Source organism: Suncus etruscus, chromosome 15 (assembly GCF_024139225.1).
Source record: "Suncus etruscus isolate mSunEtr1 chromosome 15, mSunEtr1.pri.cur, whole genome shotgun sequence".
In the NCBI taxonomy this organism is placed as follows: Eukaryota; Metazoa; Chordata; class Mammalia; order Eulipotyphla; family Soricidae; genus Suncus; species Suncus etruscus.
The window spans coordinates 7,518,263-7,534,412 of record NC_064862.1 but is presented as its reverse complement, the minus strand read 5'-3'; the positions used below and the strand labels follow the sequence as shown (position 1 = coordinate 7,534,412).

The window sequence follows — 16,150 nt, the reverse complement described above, 5'->3', positions numbered from 1 at the left end:
TTTATTAGATTTTGTGGAGTTAACCTTTCTAAGTGTTTTGTATATCTTAGATATCAACCCTTTATCTGATGTGTTGAGAGCAAAATGTTTTTCCCATTCCATTAGCTGTCTTCTAGTTTTAACCAGGGTTTCTTTTGCCATGCAGAAAAATTTGTTTGTTGTACTTCCATTTATTTGGGTTTGATGCCAAAGGTCTTGCCACTAGCATTCTATCATCAAAGACTTTTATAATATATAAGTCTTGAAGTGTTCTGCCTATTTTTCCTCAATGAACTTTATAGTTTCAGGTCTGGTTTCAAGGTCTTTAATCCAATGTGAGTTGACCTTTTTGTAAGGTGTGAGGTATGGATTTATCTTTAATTTCTTACAGGTGGTTATCCAGTTGTTCCAACACCATTTGTTGAAGAGACTGTCTTTGTTCCATTTCAAATTCTTGGATCCTTTGTCAAATATTAGTTGACCATATATTTGAATATTCTTTTTTCTTAGTTTTTGGGTCACACCCGGCGGTGCTCAGGGGTTACTCCTGGCTGTCTGCTCAGAAATAGCTCCTGGCAAGCACGGGGGACCATATGGGACACCGGGATTCGAACCAACCACCTTAGGTCCTGAATCGGCTGCTTGCAAGGCAAACGCTGCTGTGCTATCTCTCCGGGCCCATATTTGAATATTCTACTCTGACCCACTGGTCAGAGATTCTGTCTTTGTTCCAGTACCATGCTGTTTTGATCACTATGGTTTTATATTAAAACTTCAGGTTAGGTAAAGAGATGCCACCCAGCTTCTTGTTTTTAGGTATGGATTTGGCTAATCTGGATCTTTTGTGGTTTCGTACAAATTTTCTAATTGATTGTCCTAAGTCCTTAAAAATGATATCTGAATTTGCATAGGGATTGTGTTGAATTTATATAGTAATTTAGGTAAGATAGTAATTTTGATTAAATTGATCTTCCTACTCATGAGCAGGGGATGTTCTTCCATTTCCCTGGGACCTCTTCAATTTCTTTCTGAAGTGTTTTGAAGTTTTCATGATATATGTCCTTTAATTCTAGTGTCACATTGATTCCTCTGTACTTGATATTTTTGGATACTATTTTAAATGGGATTGACAATTTAATCTCTTTCTCCTCTTTTTCTGAGTGTTTTCAGCATGAATGGGTATTGAATTTTGTCAAATGCCTTTTTTGTATTGATTGATATGATCATGTCATTTTTCTTTTTCTTGTTTATGTGCTGTATGATGTTGATTGATTTGTGTATGTTGAACCATACCTGCATTCCTGTGATGAAGCCCAATAGGTCATGGTGTATAATCTTTTTTGATGTATTGTTGGATTCGGTTTGCTAAGATTTTGTTGAGGATTTTTGCATCAGTGTTCATTAGTGAGATTGGTCTTTAGTTTTCTTTCTTGGCAGTGTCTTTGCCAGCTTTGGGAATATGATATTAGCTTCAAAAAAGGAGTTAGGGAGGATTCCTGTCTTTTCAATGTTTAGAAGAGCCTGAGGTTCAATGGTAGTAATTCTTCTCAGAATGTAAAACTATCTGAACCTGGACTTTTGTTTTCGAGGAGTTTATTAATTACTGTTTAAATTTCCTTAGGTTTGATTGACCCATTTAGGCTTTTCACATCCTCCTTATTAAGTCTTTGATGATATTTTTCCATAAATCTGTTGGTTTCTTCTAGGTTTTCTAACTTAACTGAGTATAATTATTTATAATAAACCCTCATGATGTCTTGGATTTCTTGGAGTTCTGTTGTAATCTCTACCCTTTCATTTGTGATCCTATTTATTTCGGTGTTTTCCCCTTTTTTGTGGTGAGTTTTGCAAGTGGCCATCTATCTTGTTTATTCTATTTTTTTTTCCATTTGGTTTCTGGGCCACACCCATGCTCAGAGATTACTTCTGGCTATGTACTCAGAAATTGCTCCTTGCTTGGGGGACATATGGGATGCTGGGGATTGAACTGAGGTGCATCCTGATCAGCCATGTGCAAGGCAAACACCCTACCGTTATGCTATGACTCTGGTCCCTATCTTGTTTATTCTTTCTAAAAAAAAAACCAACTCCTGGTTTTATCGACTTTTTTTTTTGTATTTTTTTCTTTGTTTCTATGTTGTTTATTTCTGCTATGGTTTTTATTATTTCTTGTCTACTGGCTGTATTTGGGGTTCTTTGCTGTTTTTCCAGATCCTTAAAGTGTCCCTTTAATTGTTTATTTAGTCACTTTCCTCTTTCTTGATGTAGGCCTGTATTGCTATGAGTTTCCCCTTAATTGCTGCTTTTGCTATGTCCCACAGATTTGAACAATTTGTCTCTTCATTATTGTTTGTCTCAAAAAATATTTTTATTTATTCCTTGATTTTCTCATTGATACAGCTGCTTTTGAGTAGCATGTTATTTAATCTCCAGGTGTTGAATTTTCTCCACAGCTTCCTTTTTACAGTAAATCCTTTTCTCTGTTGCATAGTAATCTGATAGGTGCTTCTAATAATCCTTATATTTGTTACTTTGTGAAAATTATATTTATATTTTAAGGCATAGTCTAATTTAGAGAAGGTTTCATGTGCACTTGAGAAGAATTTATATTCTGCTTTTGGGGGTGGAGGGCCCTATAGAAGTCCATTAGTCCTAGTTCCTCTAGTTTCTCATTTAGGGCTCTTATATCTTTGCTAGTTTTCTGCCTGGTGGATCTGTCCAGTGGTGATAATGGTGTGTTGAAGTCTCCTACTATTATCACATTTCTTTCTATATGTTTCTTCTTACATATTTTGCTAGCTCTGTATTTGGTGCATAAATGTTGATCAAAGTTAGTACTTCTTGGTCTAGTGTTCCTCTGATCAGTAAGTAATGACCCTCTTTGTCTCTGAGCACTTTCTTGAGGTTGAATACAATTTGGTCTGATATAAGAATGGCCATCGAGGGCCCGGAGAGATAGCACAGCGGTGTTGGCCTTGCAAGCAGCCGATCCAGGACCAAAGGTGGTTGGTTCGAATCCCGGTGTCCCATATGGTCCCCTGTGCCTGCCAGGAGCTATTTCTGAGCAGACAGCCAGGAGTAACCCCTGAGCACCGCCAGGTGTGGCCCAAAAACCAAAAAAAAAAAAAAAAAAAGAATGGCCATCCAGCTTTCTTTGTTTTCCATTAGCTTGAGTTCCATCCTTTTATTCTAAGCCAGTGTCTATCCTGTATTTAGGTTTGTTTCTTGCAGGTAGCAAATATCCATTTTTTGTTTTCTGACCCAACCCTCCACTACGTGACTTTTAATGGGGGAGTTTAGTCCATCAACATTTGAGATTATTGACAGAGAGGTTTTTTGTGCTATTTTATTGTGTAGGGTGGTTGTTGTTACAATTGGGTGTTGGGATTGTGTAAATCATCTCTGAGTAGTTCATTTGAAGTCAGTTTGGTTAGCACAAATAGTGAGTTCCTTTTTGTCTGAGAATGTTTTTAGTCCTCCCTCCTATATGAATGAGAGTTTTGCCAGGTAGTGGACTCTAGGTTGATATTTTATTTCATTCAGTAGTTTAAATATGTCATTCCATTATTTTCTTTATTTAATTGTTTCAAATGGGAGTTCTGATTTGATTCTTATGTTCCTTCCCTTGTACTTGAGGTATTTTCTCCCTTATTGCTTTAAGAAATTCATATTTCTCTCTCTCTCTCTCTTTTTTTTTGCTATTTGAATTTGTCTTGGTGTTGGTTTATAAGGGTCTATTTTATTAGGGACTCTTTTCACCTCTTGGATTTGTACTAGTGCCTCTTTCCAGAAATTTTCTATTATTTCCCTCACTACTTATTCTTCCCATTTCTCTATTTCCTCTCCTTTTTTGGTATTCCTAAAATTCATAAATTATTTATTTTGTCTTTGTTCACTAAGTACCTAACATTTTCTTCCAATGTTTTACTTTTTGCTTCCTTATTGACTTCTTTGTCATTGTTGGTTTGTAGTTTTTCTTCAAGTTCCTCTATGTGGTTCTCAAAATGTGTAATTCTGCTTGTATGGCATGCTAAGATGTTTTTTATTTCCCTTAATTCCATTTTTGTGGAATTAATTTTTTTATGGAATTTTATGGACTCTCTTATCTTCTGCAAAAGTTCTTTGAGTTGGTTGAATTGTTCATCTATGGATTTCTTAATTTCCCAGGCTAGTGATTCCTTGATTTCTATTGCTATGATATCCATTGTCACTTTTAGGTCCTCATCTATTGTGTTCGTGCATTTTGATGGACTTGGAAACTTGCTAGGATTTCTCTCTATATCCCCTGCTGCTAATGTCTTCCTTAGTTTACCCATATTTTTTTTGCATTTGGTGGCTTAGAATGTTGAAGTTTAGGGTTGTTTAATAAAGTGCTCTGCTGAACTTGCTGTGTTATAAGTGATTAGAGGTATATTCAATTTTGATTTTATTTTTGCTAGTTAAGTTTTTCAAAGTATGGCAGAGGTATTACATGCTACTTCAATGTTTTGCTGTTCTGTTTTATGGGTTGTGGATTATCTGAGAGAAATAAGTGCTAGATCTGGTCTGCCTAGACCTGTATGGTGTACAGACTCTCTGGTCTGGAGAGTCAGTGGGGAGGAGGTGGGGAGAAATGGTGGTGACTGCACTGAGGTTTGGCCCTGCCCTCGGCTCTTAGCCCTCCTCTGTCAACTGTGGCAAGGAGTTGGATCCCTTTTCTGCACTGCAACCCTAAGGGGGAATAATGGAGGCGAGTCAGGATTTGACCCTGTCCTCAGGTCTCCACCCTCCTTTGTCACCTGTGGCAAGTTGCCGGGTCTCTTCTCTGTGCTGTGACCCTAAGCAAGGATGGCCTCAACTTTTATTCCTAGTCAATTTTATCTTCTAACACTTGGTTTATTATTTGAGTCTATTGAAATAATTTTTTATCTTTATTCTCACACCCATTGTATTATCTCATTTTCATTGTATAAATAGTTAATAAGTGGTTTCCTTTATCCTTGAGGTCCAAATGGGTCAATAACAAAACAAAGTATTTAAAAAGTTATTTTATTCACTCTATTGACTTATGAGTACAATCCATTTGCCTATTTCAGATTTAATAAATGTACAGTTTATGAACTGAAGCTTTGTCTAAAGACCTGTATTGCTTTTGGAACAAAGCATCATTAATCATGAATTGTAGAATGACCACCAATCATCTATCAAACTCTCATTATTAACTTATTTTTACTAATGCACTTAAATTTTTATTCTATTTTTATTCTGATTGTTCTATTACACACTTAATAGTTCAATTCATTTAAGACAGAGAAAAGAACTGAACTTATTACTTCATATAATTCAGAAACTTTATCGGACATATTATACTTAACATAGTATAGTAGGAATTATACTTAGCATCCTTCCTTCCAATGTCTGATACATGAAAACCTACTCTCTTGTTTTCTCTGGATTAGGAAACTATAATTATAAGAAAAATATGCTAAAATAAAAGGTAACTCATGCACAAAACTGAGCCAAAATGTTTTGAATACTTTCTGTCATTATATCTATTAAAATATACTTGTTCTGGAGCCAGAGAGATAGCATGGAGGTAGGACGTTTGCCTTGCATGCAGAAGGACAGTGGTTCAAAGTCCAGCATTCCATATGCTCTCCTGCACCTGCCAGCAGCGATTTCTGAGTGTGGAGCCAGGAGTAATCTCAGCGCTGCTGGATGTGACCAAAAAACAAAAAACAATAGATTATACCTGTTCTATTATAAAACATGTCTTTGATAATTTGTTTTAAAACACTCCATGCAAAAAAGTACCAATAAGAAAAATATAAAAGCTTGTGGCTGACAAGTTGACTCAACACCACTTGTTGATGAGACTTTCCTTGCTCCATTTTGTGTTTCTTTCCCCTTTATCAAAGATTAAGATTATTTGACTGTATGTCTGGGAAACATTCTCTAAATATTCAAACCTATTCCGTTGATCTGAGGGTATTTCTTTATTCCAAGACATGCTGTTTTAATGACTGTTGCTTTGTAGTACAATTTAAATTTGGACAAAGTCATGCCTCCCACCTTCTTTTTCCTAAGGGTTGCTTTAGTTATTCGTGGGTGTTTATTATTCCAATGAATTTCAAAAGTGTTTTATCCACTTATTTGGAAAATGTCATGGGTATATTTAAAGAAATTGCATTAAATTTGTACTATGCTTTGTGGAGTATTGCCATTTTAATGATGTTGATCCTCCTAATCCATGAACAGGGTTGTCTCTATTTCCTTGTGTCCTCTTTTTATTTCTTGGATCAGTGTTTTGTCATGTTCTTTGTATAGGTCCTTCACTTCTTTAGTTAAGTAGACTCTGAGGTCTTTGAGTTTCTGTGGCACTAATGGGAATGGGATCTTTTTTTTGTTTTTATTTTGAGGCCATACCTGGTGATGCTCAGGATTTACTCTTGACTATGAGCTCAGAAATTGCTCCTGGCTTCCCGTACCATATGGGATGCTGGGGATTGAACTAGGTCCATCCTGGGTCAGCTGCATACAAGGCAAACACCCTACCTCTGTGCTATCACTCTGGCCCCTGGGATCAGTTTTTTAATGTTCATTTCTTCTATGTCATTATTTGTATATAGGAAGGCCATAGATTTTTATGTTAATTTTGTAGTCTGCTAATATTCTATATAAATTTATTGTTTCTAGAAGCTTTTAGTAGATTCTTTAGGGTTTACTAAATATAGTATTATGTCATCTGTGAACAGTGATAACTTGACTTATTCCTTTCCCTATCTGGATGCCTTTGATATCTTTTTCTTACCTACTCACTATTGCAAGAACTTCCAGCACTATATTGAATAGAAGTGGTGAGAGAAAGCAACCTTTTCTTGAATCAGATTTTAGAAGGAAGACTTTTAGTTTATCTCCATTGAGAATATTTGCAATTGGTTTATGGCAGATAGCCTTGACTAAATTGAAAGAAGTTCCTTCCATTCCCAACATGATGAGATTTTTTTTAGATCAAGAATGGGTATTGGATATTGTCAAATGCTTTCTCTGCATCTATTGAAATCATCAAGCATTTTTATTCTTCTTTTAGTTGATATGGTGTATTATGTTGATGGATTTATGTATGTTAAACCATCCTTGCATTCCTGAAATGAAACCTACTTGATTGTGGTGTATGATCTTCTTGACAAGGCATTGGTTCCTGTTTGCCTGAATTTTGTTGAGGATCTTTGCATCTGTGTTCATCAGAGATATTGGTCTATGGTTTTCTTTTTTGGCCACATATCTATCTGGTTCTGGTATCAGGGTGATGTTAGTTTCATAATAAATATTTGGTAGTGTTTATGTTTCTTCAATTTCCTGGAAGAACCTGAAAAGGATTGGTAGTAGTTCCTCCTCAAAAGTTTGAAAAAAAAGTTAGTAAATCCATCTGGGCCTGGGCTTTTGTTTACCATTTTAATTTCCTCAATAGTGTTGGGTCTCTTTAGATATGCTAGGTCATCCTGATTCACTGTGGAAGATTATGAGTCCAAGAATTTATCCATTTCTTCCAGGTTCTCTTGTTTCATAGCATAAAGTAGTTTCTGATTAGCCTTTGAATTTCTGTAGTATTTATAGTGATCTTCCCCCTTTCATTTCTATTTCTGTTTATTAAGATTCTACCTTTCTTTGTGAGTTTTGCTAGTGATTTATCAATCTTGTTGATTGTTTTAAAAAAGCCAACTTGTTCTCATTGAGCTTTTGAATTGTTCTTTAGATTTCCACTTCATTGTTTTCTACTTTGTTACGCTTTGTTATTTGTTATTTGTTATTTCCTTCTGCCTACCTGATTTTGATTCATTTTGTTGATCACTTCCCAATTTTATAAGTTGTGTCATTAAGTTATTTTTATAGGCCCCTTCTTCCTTCCTCAAAGAAGAATACAAATGACCAAAAGGCACATGAAAAAATGCTTCACATCACTAATCATCATGGAGGTGTAAATTCAAACAACATTGAAGTACTTTCTCAAGTCACAGAGACTGGCACACATCATAAAAACAAGAACAATCAGTGCTGGAGGGAGTGTGGGGAGAATGGAACTCTTATTCATAGCTGGTGGGAATGCTGTCTAGTCCAGCCTTTATGGGAAACAATAAGGAGATTTTTCAAAAAAAACTGGAAATTGTGCTCCAGTATGATCCAGTTATACAACTACTAGGGATATACCCTAGGAACACAAAAACACAATACAAATATGCCTTCTGTACACCTATATTCATTGCAGCATTATTTACAATTGCCAGAATCTGGAAATAATCCAGATGCCTGACACCAGATGAGTGTTTAAAGAAATCCTGGTCCGTCTAAACAATGAAATACTGTGCACCTATCAGGAAAAATGAAGTCTTAAAATTTTCTGTACATGGAGAGACATGGATTAAACTCAGATCAACTCCATGCAAGTCATATGCCCATTTTACTGTAGTATCTTTAATGTCCCAAGACAAATAGGATTTTAATTGGATAAAATAGAGAACATAGTAAAAGGGAAAATATTATTTTGAAAATGCACATTATTCTACATGTGAGAAAAATAAGGTATGTTAAGGTACTTAGGTATCAGAATAGACTGCAGTGTCTGAAGCATTACATTTTTTCTAGAAGGAAACCAAGTCAATCTGAAAAAAGGTTTATTAATTAAATACTTGGATGCAAAGTTCTTGTTGATGTTGTTATTTGTTATTGTCACTGTTGTTGTCGTTGTGCATTGGGGCCATGTTGACAGTGCTCAGGGTTTACTTCTGGTTCTGTGCTCAGAAATCACTCCTAGCTGTGATGGTGGGCCATATGAGATATTAGGGAGCAAATACAAATTGGCTGCATACAAGGCAAGAGCCATGTCCACTCTACTAATTTTTAATTTTTATTTTAAAAAGTTATATAGCAGAGGTAAGATAAAATTTGTTATATTTGTATACACACATACACACTCTGACACACACACCCATATATATAGATAGATAGATAGATAGATATAGATATATATACATACACATAGTGAAATACTATTTAATTATAATAAAAGGTGAAATCTTGGGGCTAGAGTAATAGGACTCACTCCTAATTTTCTCGAGGGACCATATGGAATGCTGAAAATTGAACCTGGTTGGCCATGTGTAAGTCAATGGTTTTACTTACTATACTATGTCTCCTGTTTCTCATAATGCTAATTTAAGGTGTATTATCTATGGCCATTAGTATATGAGATACAATGGAGGAATTGAGAGGAAAACAATAAAGCCATATAAAGGACAATTATTTTGGCATTGATTTTGAGCAGGTTATAAGGCAATAAGAAGACAAATGAGAAAATATTCCTATCAGGTATTAACTACTTTAGTTTAAAGTAATAAAATGAAGAGGGGGAATAATCGATTACTAGAAATGCAAGGCTGTTCTAGTATACTATGAATATTAGTTTTTGACATTCTTAAATTTTATATTTTTCTCTAAGGATTTCAAAGTGACACAAAGATCTTTTGGAAATTAGCATACATAATGGTTGTGGAATATTATCCAATAGCCTTGAATTGTAACATAATAGATCTATTAAATCTAAGGAAGAACTTCAGGACCTATTTTTCTCTGTATTCTCTTAATCCTGCAAACTCATAACTCTGCCCAAACACTTGCCCCATATCTGCACAGAAATTCCTCCTCAAGTGCAAGCTGGACATAAAATATTTAGCTGTAAGAGTATAATTAGACTTATTAAAATCTTGGCCATACACAAATAAAGATCTTGAAGGGCTTCTACTTTAATAATCCTTTGTGAAGGACTCATATTAGATTCAGAATTCTACTGTCTTAAAAGCCTAATAGGTTGTGATTTTTTTTCTTTTTGGGCCACACCTTGTGACACTTAGGGGTTACTCCTGGCTTTGTGCTCAGAAATCGCTCCTGGCTTGGGGGACCATATGGGATGCCAGGGGATCAAACTGCAGTTCATCCTAGGTCAGCCACATGCAAGGCAAATGCCCTTGCACCACCGCTCTGGCCCCGGTTGTTGATATTTGTAAGTTCTGATATATCAAAAATATGTGCAGGTTCTCAATCACTTGTATAATATCTATTCAAATCCACATTGTCCAGCCTAACAACTCCAGAGAATTAATTCCAACTGGGTCTTCCTTTTTCCTGAGATCTCTATCATTTGATAATGGCAAACAATTTTCTGCCACATATGATTCCCTTATCTTCTTATTCAATAAAATTTTCATTCCTAATTCCATGTTAGATATTTTTAATGGAAATGATTCAAGTTTTTCAGATTGTTATACTAAACATTTTATTTATAATCAGTAAAATATACTATAATGTTTAACCTTTGTTATTAACAATTTAGGAACATCTCCCATTGTTACAATAAATATTATTTACCTTATTCAAAGTAAATTAAAAACTTCACATATGGCTGGAGAAATAGCAGAGCAGGGAAGATGCTTGTCTTGCACTTGGCCAGCCTTAGTTTGATCTCCTGCAACACATATAATCCTCTAAGAGCTTTAAGGAATTATCTCTGTATACAGGACCAGGAATAAACCCTAAGTACAGCCAGGTGTGGCCCAAAACACTCCATAAACTAAAATTTATGGTATTTTGTATCATAAATGATTATATTAGCAACTTTCAACATATATGTGCATTTTATTTTTACCACAGTAATATGAATGCTGGGATTGATTTTTCCCATCCATTGAAGTGTACATATTCACTGGACCTTTCACTGCACTTCTAAAAATATACTCCTAATGTGTAAATCTGGAAAAATCATCCCTTTGGAAACTAGGAGAGAATATTTGTTGGATATAATTCAGATGACTCATAAAACTCAAATTATAGTCAGTGGCATATTAATATAATCATCTCATCTACAATTTCTATTTTAGTTGACCAAGTATCCCAACACCACTTGTTGAAAAGGATTTCCTTGCTCTACTTTGTATTTCTTGCCCCCTTATCAAAGATTAATATGATTAGGGCCAATCTCAGAATACTCGTCTTTTCCATTGATCTGAGGCTCTGTTTTAGTCTAACTATGCTGTTTAATGACTACTGCTTAAAAAAGTGATACTTCCTATCTTCATTTTCCCAAGTATTGCTTTATCTATTTGTGGACATTTATTATTACAAATGAATTTTAGGAGCGTTTGATCCACTTCTTTGAAAACTGCCCTGGGTATCTCTGTAGGGATTATATTAAATCTGTATAATGCTTTGGGAATTATTGTCATTTTAATTATGTTAATCCTCCCAAGCTATGAGCAGTGCATATGTTTCAAAAAAATTCAAAATATGTTGATTTATGTTATCTATTTTTATTTTCCTTAATTACATCAGATTTGTTATAAAAACAAAAAAATATAAAGAAACTATATGTGGTGCCAGACATCCCACTAGCGTCAGTAACTTAACTCCTACGCTATCTAGCCACTCCACTACATTTTGAATTTTAAAACCGCATGCTAGAAGTATACCAGGAATTTTGTGTTTTACTTTGGGAGAAGGAACAATTCTTTGTTAATACACACAGAGTTATTTGTGATCACACATATTTAAATATGTATCCTCTGGGGGAATTAGATCCTTTTTATGGTTACTTTGAAATAAAGTCACAAACAGTAAAAGTGTTTGATTTCTGTGGACAGATTTCTAGAGAGAGGATTTTGTCCCATTCAAAGTGCACACTGCAAGCAAGATAGATAGCTTTTCTTTCCGTTATAATCCAACTCACTACTTGTAACTGTGCTCTTTTAATGCAGAGGAATATAGTGATTGCACTTCTTATTTCTAGACTATGATGGAAGACTTCCCAGCATTCCTTATGGTGGGAGATATGGCTGTTAATGGAAGCAACACCAGAAAGTGAGTGCAACCATTGAGGTTACAGACTTAATTTATAAACCCATGTCCCTGATAGTCAGACTATCGTTATTTCTTTCTAGTTCTCTTTTTCCTTAGCACAGTCTCTGAAGATGTTGTTGTTTTTTATTTACTTCTTTAATTCAGGGCACCATGTCAATACCTGAAATGATTTCTCTGCTTTTGGGGGTCATGTGTTCATTCTTCTAATTCTTTCTTATCTTTCTTGAGGATCTGTGGGGAAGACCTCCAGGAATCTGTTCCTTCCACCCCAGATTGAATCTAACTCATTCTAGACTGGTTCTAAGACCAACATCTTCTCAAACCCAGAGCCCATATATTTGTTTTTGGTATAACAACCCCTGAGGTTTAGTCAACAAAGCAGCTCATCCATGATCCTACTAAAATTTGTCATGTTAAAGTATCATTGATGCAGAGTGCATTCTGTCAAATGGTTTAAAGCTATATAGAAGAGGTGAGGTACTTATTCACCCATTCTTAAGCTTGAATTAAGGTACATGTGTGGTAAATTCTTCTAGCCTAGAAAAATCCAGTGACATAAGAGATATTAGAAGCAAGAAACACTCAAAAAGGCAAGACAAGCACATATATCACTAATATATATGTCTGTTTTGTGTCTGTTGACATAAAACAAAGCCCTGCAACTGCTCTGGATGAGAGCTAAAGAGGAAACATGACAGAGGCTATAAAGACAAGGGATTGGGGTTCTGAAAGACAGCACAGGGTTTAAGGAAGGAACAGTTTAAGGAGAGCAGATTAAGGTTTAAGGAGCACTGCCTGGAGTGAACACTGAATGTGGCCCAAATCCCTTTTTCATCAAAAGTTGTACGGTCACTTGTCTCATATAACTACTATCTCTATCTTTCTCAAGATATGTGATTTAGTCTTATCAAACTAAGTAAATCATCATGGAGAAAAAGATCAGACATCCGGAATCCAAAAATCTGCAGTGCAAAAAGAAAGAAAGAGGGTGGGAGCGATAGCGCAGCTATAGGGTATTTGCCTTGCATGAGGCTGATCCCCAGAGTCCCATATGGTACCCCAAGCTAGGAGCAATTTCTGAGCACAGGAGCCAGGAGTAACCCCTGAGCATCACCGGGTATGGCCCAAAAAACAGAAACAAAAAAAAAAAAGAATAAGAAGGAAGAGAGAAAACCTGACAGGTGATCACCATGGTTTAAATACATCAAACTAAACTTTGTTTTATTTTGTACCTTAACTATAACTGTGAAAGACTTGTAATTCACATTAGTTTCAGTAAAAATTATAAAAATAAATAAATAGCCATTGAAATGAGTTTTAAAATCTCATTGAAATGTGGACCCTGCTAAGAAGTACCCTCAGGACAGCAGGGGAATCAGTGGCTGGGGGTGTGGGAAGCTCAAGGCACACTCAGGCAGGCAAAGAAGAGCTCTGGAGTCTTAGGGAACAGAACCCTAAGTAATGATGTGAACCAAGAAGAGAAAAACATCCTTTTAGCTAGTAATTAACAAGCTTCAGAAAAGCTATTTGATAGAGGTGCCTTCACCTGTCATGACATGCAGCATAGATGTCTCCATTAGAGGGGAAGCAAGCCCACTAGATGTGTTTATTGACTTTCCTGGTGCAGTGAGCTGATATTTTCCCCAAAAAAATATTTTAGTCAGCAGGCCCATTGGTGGACATTAATTATACCCCCTATGTGGATTACTGGCAATATTTCTGATATTCATGACATGATATCAACATTACAATTTCTTTCTTACTATCTGGCACATTCTCTCCCTTGCAAAACTACAGGCCAAATTACAGGCCTCAGTCTATGACTCAGGGAAATCCTCAGCACCAAAGCTCTGCTAGTTACACACACACACACACACACACACACACACACACACACACACACACACACACACACACATGATAAATCTGCATTTCTAAAAGCATAGTGGTCAGTGTAAATGCAAACCTGCTAGTTGGTAAACCAAGAGTTCCTATCCTCCTTGCTAGTTGATATGGGCTAGTCCCCAAGGTCAGCAGAACAAGTTTATCATTCTTTATCATAAGAAATCCCTATACTTACCTGGCAGGGGAGATACCATGATCACGAAGGTGGTTTCCCCAGGGCAAGGCTTATCCATTGCACTCCGGATGTGCTGACCCCTGTGATTTCCCCAAATGTGGGAAACTTGACTGCATAATTTGTGGTAGTGGGGGACTGCGTTCGCGCTCTCCCCTGAAAAAAAAAAAAAGAAATCCCTTCCTTACACCTATATTCATTGCAGCACTATTTACCATAGCAAGACTCTGGAAACAACCAAGATGCCCTTCAATAGACGAATGGCTAAAGAAACTGTGGTACATATACACAATGGAATATTATGCAGCTGTCAGGAGAGATGAAGTCATGAAATTTTCCTATACATGGATGTACACGGAATCTATTATGCTGAGTGAAATAAGTCAGAGAGAGAGAGAGAAAAATGCAGAATGGTCTCACTCATCTATGGGTTTTAAGAAAAATGAAAAACTTTCTTGCAATAATAATTTTTCGACACAAAAGAGAGAAGGGCTGGAAGTTACAGCTCACCTCATGAAGCTCACCATAAACAGGGATGAGTTTAGTTAGAGAAATAACTACATTTTGAACTATCCTAATAATGAGATTGTATGAGGGAAATAGAAAGCCTGTCTAGAGTACAGGTGGGGGTTGGGTGGGGAGGAGGGAGATTTAGGCATTGGTGATGGGAATGTTGCACCGGTGATGGGTGGTGTTCTTTACATGACTGAAACCCAAATACAATCATGTATGTAATCAAGGTGTTTAAATAAAATATATTAAAAAAAATAACATCCTTTCTAAATTAGAACATCCCCTCTCCTTTTTAGCTCGGGATTCTTTTCACCTGTATTGGCTAATTTTTTGATGTGTGTATTTAAGGGCCTGCCTTTTGTCAACGTGGAAATGCTTTTCATACCAAAGACTTGTATATATTTACTAGAATGAAGAATAAATTTTTCTCACATCCCCATACAACTTATTTTGTGTGGTCTCATTATTTCAAATTTCATATTTGGCTGCTCATGTGCCCACTTTTCTCTCATGAAGGATTTCGTCCCCACTAGAGATACTGAAATACAAGATGCCTGCAGCAATCACCAGACCTTTGAAAGGAGGCACTGAACTTGTGTGGAAAACACCAAGGAACCTCCTTGTTGCTTGTTTGTTTGTTGGGCCATACTTGGCCATGCTCAGAGTTTACTCCTGGATCAGTGCTCAGGGATCATTTCAGGCAAGGTTCGGGGGATCCATATGGGGTGCTGATGATTGAACCTGGGCTGGCTTTACTTAAAGCAAGCACTTTATCCTCTATAAAGTCTCTCCAACCCTCGAGGAGTCATTTTGTTTTGTTTGTTTGTTTGTTTGTTTATTATTTGGGGGCCACACCCGGCAATGCTCAATAATTACTCCTGGCTCTGCACTCAGAAATCACTTCTGGCAGGCTCAGGGAACCATATGGGATGCCCAGGATGGAACCCAGATCAGCCTTGTGCAAGGAAAACACCCTACCTCTTCTGCTATCACCCAACACCATCATTTTAAGAGAGATTTTTCCTTTATTGATTCTAAACAAGCAGAGCTTAATTGGGGAAGCTGAGTTTTTTAATTTAAAGCCATCTACCTACACAGAGCTCGAGAGATAGCATAGAAGTAGGATGTTTGCCTTGCAAGTGACCAACCCAGTTCAATCCCTGGCATCCCATATGATCCCCTAAGCCTGCCAGGAGCAATTGCTGAGTGCAGAGCCAGGAGTGACCCTTGAGCCACCGGTTGTGACCCAAAAACCAAAATCCAAAAAAAAAAAAAAAGATAAAAATGAAGTTATCTACCTGAGAACAAATCAAATTAGTCCCACACAGGCCCTACAAAGTAAGTAGGAAATTAGTCTGTGAGACATCTTCCCTCACCCCCACAATAGTCAAGTCCCAATACAGAAGACAGAATTGGGCTCAATTCAAAAACTATGAGTGTTCTGAACACCTCAAAGTTGGGCCATCAGTCATCAACATTCCAGTTAATCTGTATTTTGTTTCCTTTTCACCAATTTAGTCAATTTTGGGAGCTTATGACTCAAATTCTGTAGACTATGAGTGAGAGGAAGTTGGACAAAAATGAAAATGCCCCCATGTAAAGGGTCCCTTACCCCCAAGGTCCTGTTTTGACTATTCAAATGCCAGTAGGTTTTTCCTGCTGACTTCAGCAAAAAGTGAACCTACCCAAAGGACA

At 36.5% G+C, this 16,150-nt stretch overlaps 1 protein-coding gene and 1 non-coding gene across 2 annotated transcripts in view; both read left to right on the top strand.

The window, feature by feature from the left end:
- Positions 1-16,150, top strand: part of CITED2 (Cbp/p300 interacting transactivator with Glu/Asp rich carboxy-terminal domain 2) — a 1,046,546-nt gene that overhangs the window by 72,437 nt on the left and 957,959 nt on the right. The gene's annotated exons all lie outside the window — the stretch shown is intronic.
- LOC126031651 (U1 spliceosomal RNA) lies at positions 13,938-14,101 on the top strand. Its single transcript, XR_007503483.1, has one exon. It is a non-coding gene; the product is annotated as a U1 spliceosomal RNA (small nuclear RNA).